This window comes from Sminthopsis crassicaudata, chromosome 4, assembly GCF_048593235.1.
Source record: "Sminthopsis crassicaudata isolate SCR6 chromosome 4, ASM4859323v1, whole genome shotgun sequence".
Taxonomy (NCBI): Eukaryota; Metazoa; Chordata; class Mammalia; order Dasyuromorphia; family Dasyuridae; genus Sminthopsis; species Sminthopsis crassicaudata.
This window is the reverse complement of record NC_133620.1, coordinates 307,361,423-307,379,125: the sequence shown is the minus strand read 5'-3', so window position 1 is coordinate 307,379,125 and position 17,703 is coordinate 307,361,423.

Here is a 17,703-nt window from a genome sequence, read left to right as displayed (position 1 = left end):
GCATACCCTTTGATCCAGCAGTGCTACTACTGGGCTTATATCCCAAAGAAATACTAAAGAAGGGAAAGGGACCTGTGTGTGCCAAAATGTTTGTAGCAGCTCTTTTTGTAGTGGCTAGAAACTGGAAAATGAATGGATGTCCATCAATTGGAGAATGGTTGGGTAAATTATGGTATATGAAGGTTATGGAATATTATTGCTCTATAAGAAATGACAAGCAGGATGAATTCAGAAAGGTTTGGAGAGACTTGCATGAACTGATGCTGAGTGAAATGAGCAGAACCAGAAGATCACTATACACTTCAACAACAATACTGTATGAGGACATATTCTGATGGAAGTGGATATCTTCAACATAAAGAAGATCCAACTCACTTCCAGCTGATCAATGATGGACAGAAACAACTACATCCAGAGAAGGAACACTGGGGATTGAATGTAAAATATTAGCACTACTGTATATCTACCCAGATTACTTATACCTTCGGAATCCAATACTTAACGTGCAACAAGAAAATTGGATTTACACACATATATTGTATTTAGGTTATACTGTAACACATGTAAAATATATGGGATTGTATGTCATCTAGGGGAGGGAGTAGAGGGAGGGAGGGGAAAATTTGGAAAAATGAATACAAGGGATAATGTTATTAAAAAGTTACTCATGCATATATACTGTCAAAATTATAATTATAAAATTAATTAAAAAAACTAATCATGCCTTTTTTCTTCATCTAGAGCATAATACATTCTGTTTTAGCTTCATATTTTAACTATCTGTTTCAAGTGTGTTTCTTATAAACAACATATATGGTTTCTAAATTTTTCTGTTATCCTCTTCCTTTTTATGGGTTAGTTCATTCATTCATTTACATTCACAGATATGATTACAAAGGGCATGTTTCCCTCCTTCCTATTTTCTTCTATATGCTTTTCTCTCTCTTTTAACTCTCTCTTTCTTTAAAAATCTATTTTGCTTCTGATCACTGTCACCCTTAATCTACTCTCCTTCTTGTCATGCCCTTCTTTTTCTTAGCCCCTTCTCTTTCTACTTATCTGTTCTGTTAGATAGATTTCTATACCCAATTGTATGTGTGTATATGTATATGTATGTGTATATGTATATATGTGTATCTATAGGTACAAACATATTTATCTTCTGCTCTTTTGGAACCAGTTTAGATGAGAATGAAGCTGAAATCTTGCCCATTCTTCCCATTTTCTTTTGTACTAGAAAAACTCTTCCTTGTGTACCTCTTCTACATAAGAAAACTTCCCTATTCTTTCTTTCCCTTCTCCAAGTGCTTCCCTATTTCTCACACTATTTTTTGAGATCATTCTAGCATAATAGATCCATGCCTATTCCCTTGATCTATGTAGATAGACCTTTTTTATAATTAATTGTCTTAATATAATATGATAAAAATTCTTCCCATGTAGAAATGTAAACAATTTAACCTTATTAAATCCCCATGAATTCTTTCTTTCTTTTTTTTTTTTATTATACCTTTTTACATACAAAACATATATATGGGTAATTTTTCAACATTGACTCTTGCAAAAACTTCTGTTTCAACTTTTCCCCTCCTTCTCTCCACCCTCTCCCCTAGATGACAAGTAGTCCCATACATGTTAAATATGTTAAAGTTTATGTTTAATACTATATATGTAAACATATTTATACACAAGAAAAATCAGATTTAGAAAGAAGGTAAAAGTAACCTGAGAAGAAAAAACAAAAATGCAAGCAAACAATAACAGAAAGAGTAGAAATGTTATGTTATGGTCCATAGTCATAGTCATTTCCCAGTGTTGTTTCTCTGGGTGTAGCTGGTTCTGTTCATTACAGATCAATTGGAACTGATTTGGAACCTCTCATTGTTGAAGAGAGCCACATCCATCAGAACTGATCCTCTTGTAGTATTGTTGTTGAAGTGTATAATGATCTCCTGATTGTGCTCATTGCATTTAGCATCAATTCATGTATGTTTCTCCAAGCATCTCTGTATTCATCATTTCTTATGGAACAATAATATTCCATAACATCCATATACCACAATTCATTTAGCCATTCTCCAATTGGTGGGCATCCCTTCAATTTCCAGTTTCTAGCCACTACAAAAGGGGCTGCCACAAACAGCAAGGAAGGTCCCTTCCCTTCTTTAAGATCTCTTTGGGATATAAGCCCAGTAGTAACACTGCTGGATCAAAGGGTATGCACAGTTAGATAGCTTTTTGAGTATAGTTCCAAATTGCTTTCCAGAATGGTTGGATCCATTCACAACTCCTCCAACAATGCATGAGTGTCCCAGTTTTCTCACATCCCCTCCAACATTTGTCATTATCTTTTCCTGTTATCTTCACAAATCAGACAGGTGTGTAGTGGTATCTTAAGAGTTGTCTTAATTTGAATTTCTCTAATCAATAATGATTTGGAACACTCTAATTTCTTAATCTGTGAATTGTCTGTTCATATCCTTTGACCATTTATTAGTTGGAGAATGGCTTGATTTTTTATAAATTAGAGTCAATTCTCTATATTTTGGAAATGAGGTCTTTATTAGAACTTTTAGCTGTAAAAATGTTTTCCCAGTTTATTGCTTCCCTTCTAGTCCTGTCCACATTAGTTTTATTTATACAAAAGCTTTTTAACTTAATATAATATAAATATTCGATTTTGTGATCAATAATGACCTTTAGTTCTTCTTTGGTCACAAATTCCTTCCTCCTCCACAGGTTTAAGGGGTAAATGATCCTATGTTCTTGTAATTTATTTATAATCTCATTCTTTATGCCTAGATCATGAACCCATTTTGATCTGATTTTGTGTACAATGTTAAGTGTGTGTCAATGCCTAGGTTCTGTCATACTAATTCCCAGCAATTTTTGTCAAATACTGGATTCTTATCCCCAAAGCTGGGGTCTTTGGGTTTCTCAAACACTAGATTGCTATAGTTATTGACTGTTTTGTCCTGTGAACCTAACCTATTCCACTGATCAACTAGTCTGTTTCTTAGCCAAAATCAAATCATTTTGGTGACCACTGTTTTATAATATAGTTTTAGATCAGGTACAGCTAGGCCATCTTCATTTGATTTTTTTTTTTTTCATTAGTTCTCTTGAAATTCTTGACCTTTTGTTCTTACAGATGAATTTTGTTGTTATTTTTTCTAGATCATTAAAATAGTTTCTTGAGAGTCTGATTGGTATAGCACTAAGTAAATAGATTACTTTAGATAGTATTGTCATCTTTATTATATTCACACGACCTATCCAGGAGCACTTAATAAATCTGACTTTATTTGTGTAGAAAGTGTTTTGTAGTTTTGCTTATAAAGTTCCTGACTTTCCTTTGGCAGATAGATTTCTAAATATTTTATACTATCGACAGTTATTTTAAATGGAATTTCTCTTTGTACCTCTTGCTGTTGGATTTTGTTAGTGATGTATAAAAATGCTGAGGATGTAGGTGGATTTATTTTATATTCTGTAACTTTGCTAAAGTTGTGGATTATTTCTAATAACTTTTTAGTAGAATCTCTGGGGTTTTCTAAGTATACCATCATATTATCTGCAAAGAGTGATAATTTAGGTTCCTCATAACTTACTCTAATTCCTTTAATTTCATTTTCATCTCTTATTGTCTAAGCTAACATTTCTAATACAATGTTGAATAGTAATGGTAAAAATGGGCAACCTTGTTGCACTCCTGATTTTATTTGGAATGGTTCCAGTTTATCACCATTACATATGATGCTTACTGAATGTTTTTAATAGATGCTACAGACTATTTTAAGGAAAAGTCCAATTATTCTTATACTCCCTAATGTTTTTTAATAGGAATGGATGTTGGATTTTATCAAATGCTTTTTCTGCATCTATTGAGATGATCATATGGTTTTTGTTAATTTGGTTATTGATATAGTCAATTTATGCTAATAGTTTTACTAATATTGAACCAACCCTGCATTCTCGGTATAAATCCTTCTTAATCATGGTGTATTACCCTGGAGATAATTTTCTGTAACCTTTTTGCTAAGATTTTATTTAAGATTTTTGCATTGATGTTCATTAGGGAGAATGGTCTATAATTTTCTTTCTCTGTTTTCAACCTACCTGATTTAGGTATCAATACCATGTCTGTGTCATAAAAGGAATTTGGTAGGACTCCTTCAATTCCTATTTTTTCAAATACTTTATATAGCATTTGAGTTAATGTTCTTTAAATGTTTGGTAGAATTCACATATAAATCCATCTGGTCCTGGGGATTTTTTTTTTTTTTGGGAGTTGATTAATAGGTTGTTCTATTTCTTTTTTCTAAAATGGGACTGTTTAATTAATTTACTTCTTACACTGTTAATCTGGGCAATCTATATTTTTGAAAATATTTTTCTATTTCATTTAAGTTGTCGAATTTATTGGCATAAAGTTGGGTAAGTAACTCTTAATTATTGCTCTAATTACTTCTCCATTAGTGGAAATTTCTCCTTTTTCATTCTTAAGACTAACAATTTGATTTTCTTCTTTCCTTTTTCTAATCAAATTTACCAAGGATTTATCTTGGTTTTGTTGGTTTTTTCATAAAACCAACTTTTAGTTTTATTTATTAATTCAATAGTTTTTTTTTTTACTTTCAGTTTTATTGATCTCTCCTTTTATTTTTAGAATTTCAAATTTAGTGTTTGAATTTGGTTTTTAATTTGCTCTTTTACTAGCATTTTTTATTATTAATTTTATAATTATAACATTTTTTGACAGTACATATGCATAGGTAATTTTTTACAACATTATCCCTTGTACTCCCTTCTGTTCCAAATTTTTCCCCTCCTTCCCTCCACCCCTTCCCCTAGATGGCAGGCATTCCCATACATATTAAATATGTTATAGTATATCCTAGGTACAATATATATGTGCAGAACTGAATTTTTTTTGTTGTTGTTGTTGCAAAAGAAGAATTGGATTCGGAACGTAAAAATAACCTGGGGAGAAAAACAAAAAAATGCTAACAGTTTACACTCATTTCCCAGTGTTCCTTCTCTGGGTGTAGATGATTCTGTCCATCATTGATCAATTGAAATTGGATTTGCTCTTCTCTATGTTGAAGATGACAATGGCTACATTATTTCTATCAGTAATGTTTATATATGTTTTCTGTCACTAACTTACTGTGCCTTTATTAACTTCTTACATTAAAATTTACATGAAATCCTATGATTTTTTATTCTCATTAGTCATTTCATCAGCCAGTTTCTCCATTGTAACTCCTCATTGACCTTTCCTCTTTGAAATCTATCTTGAGTACTAGAGAGATTTATAATTTCCTTGGTTTTAGTTACTTGTTTTACCAATTTTGGTACAACTCTTTAATTTCTTGGATTGTAGAGTATATGAGTTGCTGTGGCCAAAAAAATTAATAAACCCAGGAGTCTCCTAGTAATTAGACACTTTGGTTAATTTGGCTTGCAGATGACCACCATAATAAGCCTGTTGTTGCAGGACTTATATTGGAGCCTTTTGAACTTGATAGGACCTAACAGAGCTTGCACTATTATATGCATAATATTCAGAAATGCAGATCCACCTCTTTGATGTGTTGGGGCATTAAAGTAGAACCAAAATCTCTCTTAAATATTACAGTTAAAATTCTTTGTCATTTATGCTCCTTGCTCTCTTCAGAGAACCCAAAGATGATTGTCACCTCTCACATTAGATCTTATTCCTTTTTAGTTTTGGTTCCATCTCTCTCACCATCCCTTCGTACTCTTCCAGGTTATCAATGAGTACTTTTACTTTCCTTTTTTGTCAATTTTGTCTCTATATTTAGCCAATTTAATATTGCACTGTCCACAAATCCCATATCACTATATCTGTTTAAACTTTAAAAATACTTATTCTTGAATACTCTATTTCTTGAATAATCTACTTCTTCCATCTTACTCACATGGTGGATAAAGCTGGATAGAGCTGGATAAAGTTATGCAGCCATGCTGATTAGATCCATGATAAATTTATGTTATCTAATTTCGACTAGGCTTTCACTGCAGCAAGGCAGTCCTTTTATTACTCTATAATTGGTTCTTGTCTCACTTTTCTTCACTGCTGTTTCAAACTTTACCAACCTTCAAGCATCACCAGCCAGATCTTCTCACTACTCAAGTTGGACCTCCCATTCCCCATGAGATACTTTTTCTCCCTTTCTTTACCTCCTCTTTGACATCCTTTCCTATTCTTTCTTCATTTATTCCAGCCTTTGGTGAAGTGGTCCTTCTCCTTGCCAAAGCCAACTCTTTTTCATGTAGCTTTATTTCTATCCCCTCTTTATGTGTACTTACAGATTAGCTCTATAAAAATATTCTCTCTTCTTAATCACCATATCTACTTGTTCCTTTCCATCAGCCAGCAAACATTCCCAAGACTTTCCTATCCTTAAAATAAAACCTCTCACTTAGCCCTTCCATGTCTTCCATGTATTCTAGTTGAAAATATTCCTTACTTTCACAAACAGAATTAGGGGGAAAAATGTTAGTGTTTCATTTATTCTCCTTCCATTACTTCTCGGTATTTTATAGTCACTTTTTTCTTACCTAAGTGATTAACATATTTCCATTGCATCTTGGATCAACATATTGCTGGGAAGAATTGTCTGTCAAAATTGATCATCACATAATCTTGCTGTTACTCTGCACAAGGTTCTCTGGTTCTGCTCACTTCAACAGCATCAGTTCACATAAATCTTTCCAGACTTTTCTAAAATCAGCCTACTCATCATTTCTTATAGAACAATAATATTCCATTATATTCATATACCATAACTTATTCAGCCATTCACTAATTGATGGACATCTACTCAATTTCCAATTCTCTACCATCATAAAAAGAGCTGCTACAAATATTTTTGTACATGTGGTTCTTTCCCCTTCTTTTTTAATGTATTTGGAATACAAACCCAATAGTGAGACTGCTGGATCAAAGGAAATGCACAGTTTGATAGTCCTTTAGGCATAGTTCCAAATTACTCTCCAGAATAGTTGGGTCAGTACATGTAATGTTCCTGTTGTCTCCAGAGACTGCCGATTGCTCTCTGGATGGAGATCTGCTGTCTCAATTCAATCTCCCTGCCAGACTCTGACCTAGAGTATATTCCTCCTCCTCCAGAGTGCCACCCTCTTTTATCCTCCCAGAGAATGGGCATGGGATAATGCAAGGGCTTGTGGGAAAATTACTTCTACCAATGAACTTGCTCCTTTTAAACATTAAGCTCCTCCCCAGAAGTTCAAAGGGGTAAAACTCCCCTTAAAGGCCAGAACTAAAGAATTTTTAAGTACCGACTTAGCACTTAGTAAGAATCTATCATCTCATTATCTCATTAGCACTTAGTAAGAACCTAACAAGTACACAACTCTGTCAACAAATGCATTAGTGTCCCAGTGTTCCCACATCCTCTCCAACATTTATCATTATGTTTTCTTGTCATCTTAGGCAATCTGAGAGGAGAGGATTTGTCTTAATTTGTATTTCTCTTATCAATAATTATTTAGAGCATTTTTCGTATGATTTTAGATAGATTTAATATCTTCATTTGAAAATTGACTGTTCATATCCTTCGACCATTTATCAATTGGGAAATGATTTGTATTCTTATAAATTTGACTCAGTTCTTTGTATTTTAGAAATGAGACTGTTATCAAAACACTGAATGCAAAATTTTTTCCCCAGCTTTGTTTCCCTTCTAATGTTGGCTATATTGGTTTTATTTGTGCAAAAACTTTAAAATTTAATATAATCAAAATTATCCATTTTGCATTTTATGTTTCTAGTTCTTCTGAGGCAATAAATTTCTCCCTTCTCCAAAGATCTGACAGGTAGATTATCCCTTACTTTACTAATTTGCTTATACTTTACTTTAATCATGAACCTATTTTGACCTCATCTTGGTATCTAGTTTCTGCCATACTATTTTCCAATTTTTCCAGTAATTTTTGTCAAATAGTGATTTCTTATCCCAGAATCTGGGGCCTTTAGGTTTATCAACATTAGATTACTATAGTCAGTGATTATTATGTCTTATGTACCTAATCTATTCCACTGATTCATCACTTCTTTTCTTTACCAGTATCAAATGCTTTTGATGATTGCCACTTTATAATAAAGTTTTAGGTTTGTTATGATTAGGTCATCTTTCTTTGCAATTTTTTTTTTTATTAATTCCCTTGGGGGGTTTTGACCTTTTGTTCTTCCAGATGAATTTTGTTAATTATTTTTTCTAGTTCTATAAATTAATTTTTAACAATTTGATTAGTATGATACTGAATACATAGATAAATTTAGGTAGAATTGTAATTTTTGTTATATTAGCTCAGTCTACTCTTGAGTAATTGATATTTTTCCAATTTAGATCTTATTTGAGTGAAAAAAATGTTTTATAATCTTCATATAGTTCCTGGGTTTGTCTTTGCAGGTAGATTTCCAAACATTTCATATTGTCTACAGCTATTTTAAATGTATTTTCTCTTTCTACCTCTTGCTTCTCGGCTTTGTTGGTAGCATATAGAAGTGCTGATTATTTATGTGGGTTTATTTTATATTCTGCAATTTTGCTAAAGTTGTTTATTTTTTCAAATAGTTTTTTTTATTGATTCTTTATCAATTTGAATATATCATCATATTATTCGCAAAGAGTGATAGTTTTGCTTTCTCATTGCTTAATCTATATCCTTCAATTTCTTTTTTTTCCTTATTGATAAAGTTAACATTTCTAAAACGATATTGAATAATAGTGGTGATAATAATATGTATCCCCAATATATATAATGCTTGCTAATGATTTTAGATAGATGCTACTTATAATTTTAAAACAATAATAGCTTTTAATTTTTTTCAAAATACATGCAAAGATAGTTTTCAATATTCATTTTTTTTAAACTTCTTGTTCCAAAGTTTTCTCTCTTTCCTCACTTCTCCTCTCTCCCCAAGACAGGAAGTAATCTAATATAGGTTAAACATGTGCAATTCCTCCAAATATATTTTTACATTTGTCATGCTGTGTAAAAATAGCCAGATCAAAAGGGAAAAAAATCAAGGGAGCACACAACAACAATAACAACAAAGGTGAAAGTGCTGTCCTGTGATACACATTCAGTTCTCATAATCTTCTCTTTGGATGAGGATGGCTCTTTCCATCACAAGTCTATTGGAATTGCTTTGAATCACCTCATTGGTGAAGAAAGCCAAGTCCATCACAGTTGATCATCATATAATCTTGTTGTTACTATGTACAGTGTTTTCTTGTTTCAACTCAAATCACTTAGCATCAGTTTATATAAGTCTCTCCAGGCTTCTCTGAAATCATCCTGCTGATTCTTATAGAACAATAATATTTCATTATATTCATATAACATAACTTATTCAGCCATTCCCCCAATTGATGAGCATCCACTCGGTTTCCAGTTCCTTGATACTATGAAAAGCACTTATTGTAATGTCTGGACTAGCTGGTCTTGGGATCAGCCTTGATTTCAGCAGAATAATCACCATGAGAGGGATAAAGTCCAAAGTCTTTATTGTCTCCTTCAGTCTCACAGTCTGCATCAACAGTCTCAGCCAGCCAGCCAGTCAGCACATTTCAGTAATGTCTTGCTTTCTAGAGCCCTTAAGTTGGGGTGACAAAACATGCCATTGCTTTCTAGAGCCCTCACACCAGGGTGGATTAAAATATCGTGTCCAGGCTAGCTCTCAAGAGGATCTCAGGACCAGCTCTAGTCTTAGGGGAGAAGTGATGAAGGCAGGAGAGCCACCATGAAGCTGGTCAAGTCTTCTCTTCCAGGGCTGAGTTTGTCCCCAGTTTATATACTTTATTACAATTAAATCAATTCATCATACTGAGTATAAACCAATCATTATATCACTAGGCAACCATTATTTGTTGTAAGATTAAATCAATCATACTGAACTAGTGCTAAACTAGATAATCATTATCTTATCAATTCCACTGAGTTAACACCTTGTTGTAAGAATCCTTCCCTCAAGTATATTTCTCCAGAGTTCTGGCCCCTTACATATCATTTTAAGGAAAACTCCATTTATGATAAGCATAGTAACAATTCATATATTGCTCATTAAAGTATACTAAATGCTTTAAATACATTATCTTATTTGAAGCTCACAGCATTCCTGTATTAATAATATTGGGTATTATTATCCCCATCTTACTGATTAGAAGATTTGCAAAGGTCTGGTCTAGCTCCTCTTGTCAGGATATGCAAAAGTCCTTGCCCCACGTTGGGCGCCAATTGTAGCGAGCTGTCGTCTCCAGAAGCTGCCAGATCGCTCTCTGGGAAGAGATCTGCTGTGTCTACTCAAATCTTTCAGACAGATTCTTCTTCCTGTAGTGAACCGTTGTCTCCAGGCAGTTGCTGTTAACTCTTGTCCTTAGAAGTGACTTCCCTTCCTGCAGAGAGCCCCGTCAAGCCTGATGCAATGCAGAGTCTTTCTCTTGAATCCTGGCTCTGAATCTCCTCCAACTCTTATCCTTCTTCAGGCCGATCTGCTCTCTGCGCCCAGTGCTGTCTCTTTTTATCCTCCCAGAGAATGGGCGTGGGATAATGCAAGGGCTTCTGGGAAGAACCACCCCAGCCAATGAGCTTGCCCCCTCTATCAAGTCAACCTGAGTTCTCACCTTGTAATTGTCCAGAAAACCTGAATTCTCACCTTGTCACCATCCAGACAACCCCAGTCCTCACCCAGCAATCCCAACAAAGATTGAGGCTATTAAATTAAATATTTGACTATGGCTATTTAACTAGTAATTATCAGAGGCTGAATTTTATTCCAGATCTTTTTGACCTTGAATACTTTAAATATTACAACCACTTCTCATTAATTTAATTATTTTTTTTACAATATTGTTATTATATAAATTGTTCTCTTAGTTTTGCTTACTTTATTTTGTATCACTTCATAGAAGCCTTCCCAGTTTTCTCCAAAACTGTCACTTTCATTGTTACCATTATACCATTTTAGTATTCCATTATATTCATATGCTATAATTTGTTTAATTATTATCCAAATGATGGGCACCCTCACCTTAGTTTTAAGTTTTTTGCCACTTGTATCAATAGGTTTTGTACATGAATCTTTTTTCTTATTTTTTGATTTCTTTGGTGTATGGTTTCACTAGTATCACTGATTCAGAGAGTATACTAACTTTTAGAGCATAGTTCCCAATTGCTTTACAGAATACTTAAACTATTAGTTCCATCAAAAATAGCTTCCTGTTTTCCTTTAGCCCTTCCAACACTGGTATTTCTTTTTTTGTTACCTTTGTCCATTTGATAAGTGTGAGATAGAATTTCAATTGTATTTCTCCAATTATTAATGATTTGGAACAGTTTTTTCATAAAACAATTAATAACTTGGATTTCTTCCTTAGAAAATTACCTGTTCATACCTTTTATTACCAGGAGAATATATTCTTGAAAATAAGATGTTTTTCAGAAAAACTTGTTTCATAGATTTTTTTCCAACCAAGTTAACTATTTTTATTCTCATTTTAATTGCATTAACAAATACAGAAACATTTTAATTGCATATTATAATCTCACATTTTAATGTTAATAATTACTAATATTTTATGTTGCTTCTTTTTAGGGAATATGGAAAAACATCCTTTTACATTAAGAAAATTTTGCAGGAATTTTTTCTTTGGTATTTTAATTTTTAACTAAAATGTGAAAGCTTTATTTTTGACAGAAAGGAAGCCTTTATTTTCTGTTACAAAAATAAATTAGAGTCATCTCATTTTAAAAAGGAATAGGTTCTTAATATTTACCCTACAGATGGATAAAAAGATACTAAGGAAAGTTTACCACTTCTGCTTTATTTTTTTAATTAAAATGCTATTTTTTATCCTGAATTTAATAAGAATCAAATAAATGAGTTATTGTGGAATCCATGGAGAAGATTAAACTTGAAATTTCTAGTATTCATTATATAGAGATGGCTTTTATAAATATTATGTCACTTTCATAACTATCATTTTTATCTATGATTTATTCTGGCCATTTTTCTGTTCTCATTTTGTAAAGAAAGAAGAGAAACTCAATTCTTAACTTTCCTTTTCCTCCCTCCTCAAATGAAAAAAAAAAAAAAAAAATATATATATATATATATATATATATATATATATATATATATATATATAAAACCTTTACAACAAATGCACACAGTCAAGCAAAACAAATCCCCACATTACCCATGTCCAAAAGTCTATCATCATTGGTTTTTTTGGAATAATGGTTGATCATTTCCTTGCTTAGAGTTCTTAAGTTCTCTATCTACTTTGAAACATAAGCTCTTGGGAAGATAGTGATCATGTAGCATTAATTTTCCAATTCCAAAAAACTACTCTTAATCTACAGTGGTAGTCATATACTTTATCTTGACATCATTCTTAAATATTCTATTTCCATGATCAAGAAATCAAGTATTCCTTTGTTTGACAATATTCTCCTATCATTTTATCTTTCCTTACACCTGTCTTTTCCTAAATTTATTCTTTGTTTTCACAGCGACCTCTACTCACTGGTACTTTCTAGGCTGGTACTTTCTATCTTTCTAGAAAGATGACCAGAATAAATCATAGATAAATCATAGCCTGTTCTGGCTACATATTCCTCTCTTCCCAATCTCAACCTCTTATAGATCAGTCCAATTCAGTTTTGTGCTATCATTTGCCTTTGAATACCTTGTTCTATCATCATTCACTCATTATCAATGTGATTTAGTCCACAATCAGACTCCTTTATTCTTTCACATTGAAATTGCTGAAATGAGCTAGAAGAAATTATGTAACCTTGCTAAATGGACCCAATATAAATTTATGTTTTTGATGTAAATCAGTCTGTTTTATTCTACCCTAACTGATTTGTTATTCCACTTACCACAATGGCTGTTTCAAAACTCTTGTCTCCTTTATTATCCCATATCACGCCCCTACCCACTCTTTCTTCTGAGAATTATCTCATGAAGAGGGTCTCATAAAGGACTACCTCATAAAGAGGTCTTAGTGACATTTTAAAAATTATAACAGCACTAAGACTTTTGAGGTGCCCTGTACTTTACTAAGAAAATCTATGCCATTCATTAGTTCTCACTTCTCCTTTCCTCCTCATCTCATAATCTCTTCACATAACCTCCCCCCATTTTTTTGCACTAGTTTCTGATATCAGTTCATTTCTAGGCTTACCCCTCTACAGGCATTTTGATCTTCTCCCCTCACATTTTCTCCAGTCGATTGCCACTGCCCTTTATCTCTCTAATCTTTAACCATTCCTAGTGTACTTCTTCCTTCACTTGTCATGACTGACAGTATGCTCAAGTAGATGTAAAAAAAAAAAAGGAAACAAACATTTATTAAACACCTACTACGTGCTAGACCATGAAGAGCACTTTTCAAATATTATCTCATTTTGATTCTCACAACAACCTTGTAAGAATAGGTGCCATTATTTTTCCATTTTACAGTTGAGGAAATTGAGGTAGAGAGCAGTTAAATGACTTGCCACATCTAAGAAGTGTCTGAGGCTGGATTTGAACCAAGTATTCCTAACTTCAGACCCAGATCACTCTATTCACTATTCCATCTACTGCTCAAATCCCCCAGTCCTTAAAAAAAAAAAAAAAAAAAAAAAAAACTTTACTAGATCCTGCTATTACTGCCAGCTGTGTCTCTACTTTGTCAAAACCCTTGAAAACGTTATCTGTATGTAGTTCCTCCACTTCCTCACTGCTCTTCAAAGTTACTAATGAACTTTCAGTTGCCCTATCTAATGGCCTCTTTATTAATCCTCAAGCATCTTGACCTCTGGGTAACATTTGATGCTATTGACCATCTTCTTCTCAGAGTTTTCATGACACTACTTTTACCTGGTTACCTTCCTGTCTGGTAACTTTTTTTTTTTTTTAATTCCCCTTGTTGAAGCATTATCTTTATAATGCCTACTTAGTTTGGATGTACCCCAAAGCTCAGTTGTGGGCCTTCTTTTTTTCTGTATTTACTCTCTCATTTGGTGACTTCCTTAATTCCCATAAGTTCAACTAATATTTATTTGCATGTGATTCTCAGGTTATAATAACCTTTTATGGTTATTTTTTGCTGTTGTTGTATTATTAATCATGTCTGACTCTTCATGATCCCATTTGGAATTTTCTTAGAAAAAAAATACTGTGGTGTTTAACATTTCCTTCTCCAGTTAATTTCACATATGAGGAACTGAGACAGACAGGGTGAAGTGTCTGAGATCACATTTGAACTCAGGAATGTGTCTTCCTGACTTCAGGTCTGCTACTCTATGCACTATGGCGCCACTTTCCTGCCCTCTATTACAGTTAAGAACATCATTCTTCTAGTAACCCAGGTTCATAACCATGGTATTATCCTTTTTTTCTATCTCGTCTCACATATATAGTCAGTTGTTTAATTTTCTGGTTCTATAGAACCTCTTTAGCATGTGTCCCTTTTTCTCCACTTATACTGTTTTTTTTTTGTTTTGTTTTTTTTTACTTTTTATTATTTTTATTTCATTCTCCCACTACTCACCTAACCACTGAACATTTAAAAAAATTTTTTTCTTTTTTTGATTATATATATATATATATATATATATATATATAATATATATAAATTTTCATATACACATTTCTTTATGAATTATGTTGGGAGAAAAAAAATCAGAACAAAAGGGAAAAACCATAAGAGAAAAATAAATAGAAGAAAAAGGAGGAAAAAGTGAATATGACATGTGTTGATTTAAATTCATTCTCCAGGGACATCTAGGTGGCTCAGTGGATAGAGCACCAGCCCTGAATTCAGGAAGACCCGAGTTCAAATCTGGTCTCAGACACTTAATACTTCCTAGCTGTGTGACCCTGGGCAAGTCACTCAACCCCAGCCTCAGTTAAAAAAAAAATTCATTCTCCATAGTTCTCTCTCAAATGGTGATCTCTATCCAAAATTTATTGGGATTGCCTTGGATCACTGAGCTGCTGAAAAGAACACTAAGACTTACATGATTGATCATCACACAGCCTTGCTGTTACTATGTATACTGTAAAAGAATACTATTTTGCTATAAGAAATGATGAAAGAGATGGTTTCAGAGAAATCTGGTAAGACTTTTATGTACTGAAGTAGACTGAAGGGAGCAAAGAACCAAGAGAACAATTTATGCTATAATATCAACATTGTAAAATATAACAATTTCAAAAAGATTTTAAAACTTTGGTCAATGAATGATTCAATTATGATTTCAGAGAACTGTTAATGAAAGATATTGTCTACCACTTGACAGAAGTGAGGCACATATTTTTGGATATTGCCAATATGGGAATTTGTTTTGTTTGACTATACTTATTTGTTACAAGGGTTTTATTTTTCCATTTATCTCTTTCATGGGGGAGGAGGAGTAGAGGAGGTTGGAAGAAGAAAAATAGTTGTTTAAAGTGAAAAAAAAGTAATTAAAAATAAAATTTATAAGATCTTTGAACACAAGTATTGTTTCACTTTTATCTTTATGCCCTTAATCCTGTGCACAGGGATTTAGCATATAATAGGTATTGTAAAGTGTGTATTATTTGAATTAATCATCATATCTCTTCAATTGTTTGTTATTTTCTTTTTTGTTTGTTTGTTTGTTTTTTTTTTTTATTTTATAATTATAACTTTTTTTTTTGACAGTACATATGCATGAGTAATTTTTTAAAACATCATCCCTTGCACTTACTTCTGTTCAGATTTTTTCCCTTCCTCCCCCAACTCCCTCCCCCCGATGGCAGGCAGTCTTATACATGTTAAATATATTATAATATATTCTAGATACAATATATGTGTATAGAACCGAATTTCTTGTTGCACAGGAAGAATTGGATTCAGAAGGTAAAAATAACAGTTTACATTCATTTCCCAGTGTTCCTTTTCTGGATGTAGCTGATTCTGTCCATCATTGATCAATTGGAATTGGATTAGCTCTTCTCTATGTTGAAGATATCCACTTCCATCAGAATACATCCTCATACAGTATTGTTGTTGAAGTGTATAATGATCTTCTGGTTCTGCTCGTTTCACTTAGCATCAGTTGATGTAAGTCTCTCCTCTGTATTCCTCCTGTTGGTCATTTATTACAGAACAATAATATTCCATAACATTCATATACCATAATTTACCCAACCATTCTACAATTGATATTCCAGCTTCTAGCCACTATGAAAAGGGCTGCCACAAACATGTTGGTACATATAGGTCCCTTTCCCTTCTTTAGTATTTCCTTGGGATATAAGCCCAGTAGTAGCACTGCTGGATCAAAGAGTATGCACAGTTTGATAACTTTTGGGGCATAATTCCAGATTGCTCTCCAGAATGGTTGGATTCTTTCACAACTCCACCAACAATGCATCAGTGTCCCAGCTTTCCCACAGCCCCTCCAACATTCATCGTTATTTGTTCCTGTCATCTTAGCCAATCTGACAGGAGTGTAATGATATCTCAGAGTTGTCTTAATTTGCATTTCTCTGATCAGTAGTGATTTGGAACACTCTTTCATATGAGTGGAAATAGTTTTAATTTCATCATCTGAAAATTGTCTGTTCATATCCTTTGACCATTTATCAATTGGAGAATGGCTTGATTTCTTATAAATTAAAGTCAATTCTCTGTATATTTTGGAGATGAGGCCTTTATCAGAACCTTTAGCTGTAAAAATATTTTCCTGATTTGTTACTTCCCTTCTAATCTTGTTTGCATTAGTTTTGTTTGTGCAGAAACTTTTTAATTTGGTATAATCAAAATTTTCTATTTTGTGATCAATAATGGTCTCTAATTCTCCCTTGGACACAAACTCCTTCCTCCTCCACAAGTCTGAGAGGTAAACCATCCCATATTCCTCCAATTTATTTATGATTTCGTTCTTTATGTCTAAATCTTGGACCCATTTTGATCTAATCTTAGTATGTGGTGTTAAATGTGGGTCCATGCCTAGTTTCTGCCATACTAATTTCCAGTTTTCCCAGCAGTTTTTGTCAAATAATGAATTCTTATCCCAAAATTTGGGATCTTTGGGTTTGTCAAAAATTGCTATTTTTATTCACTATCTTGCCCTGTGAACCTAACCTATGCCACTGATCAACTAGTCTATTTCTTAGCCAATACCAAATGGTTTTGGTGACTGTTGCTTTATAGTACAGTTCTAGATCAGGTACAGCTAGACCACCTTCACTTAATTTTTTTTTCATTACTTCCCTTGAAATTCTCGACCTTTTGTTGTTCCATATGAATTCTGTTGTTATTTTTTCTAGGTTATTAAAATAGTTTCTTGGAAGTCTGATTGGTATAGCACTAAATAAATAGATTAGTTTAGGGAGTATTGTCATCTTAATTATATTCGCTTGGCCTATCCAAGAGCACTGAGTGTCTTTCCAATTATTTAAATCTGACTTTATTTTTGTGGCAAGTGTTTTGTAGTTTTGCTCATATAATTCCTGACTTTCCTTTGGTAGATATATTCCCAAATATTTTATACTATCGACCGTTATTTTGAATGGAATTTCTCTTTGTATCTCTTGCTGTTGGATTGTGTTGGTAATGTATAAAAATGCTGAGGATTTACTGTTTGTTATTTTCAATGATAAATGCACAGACATTGATTCTT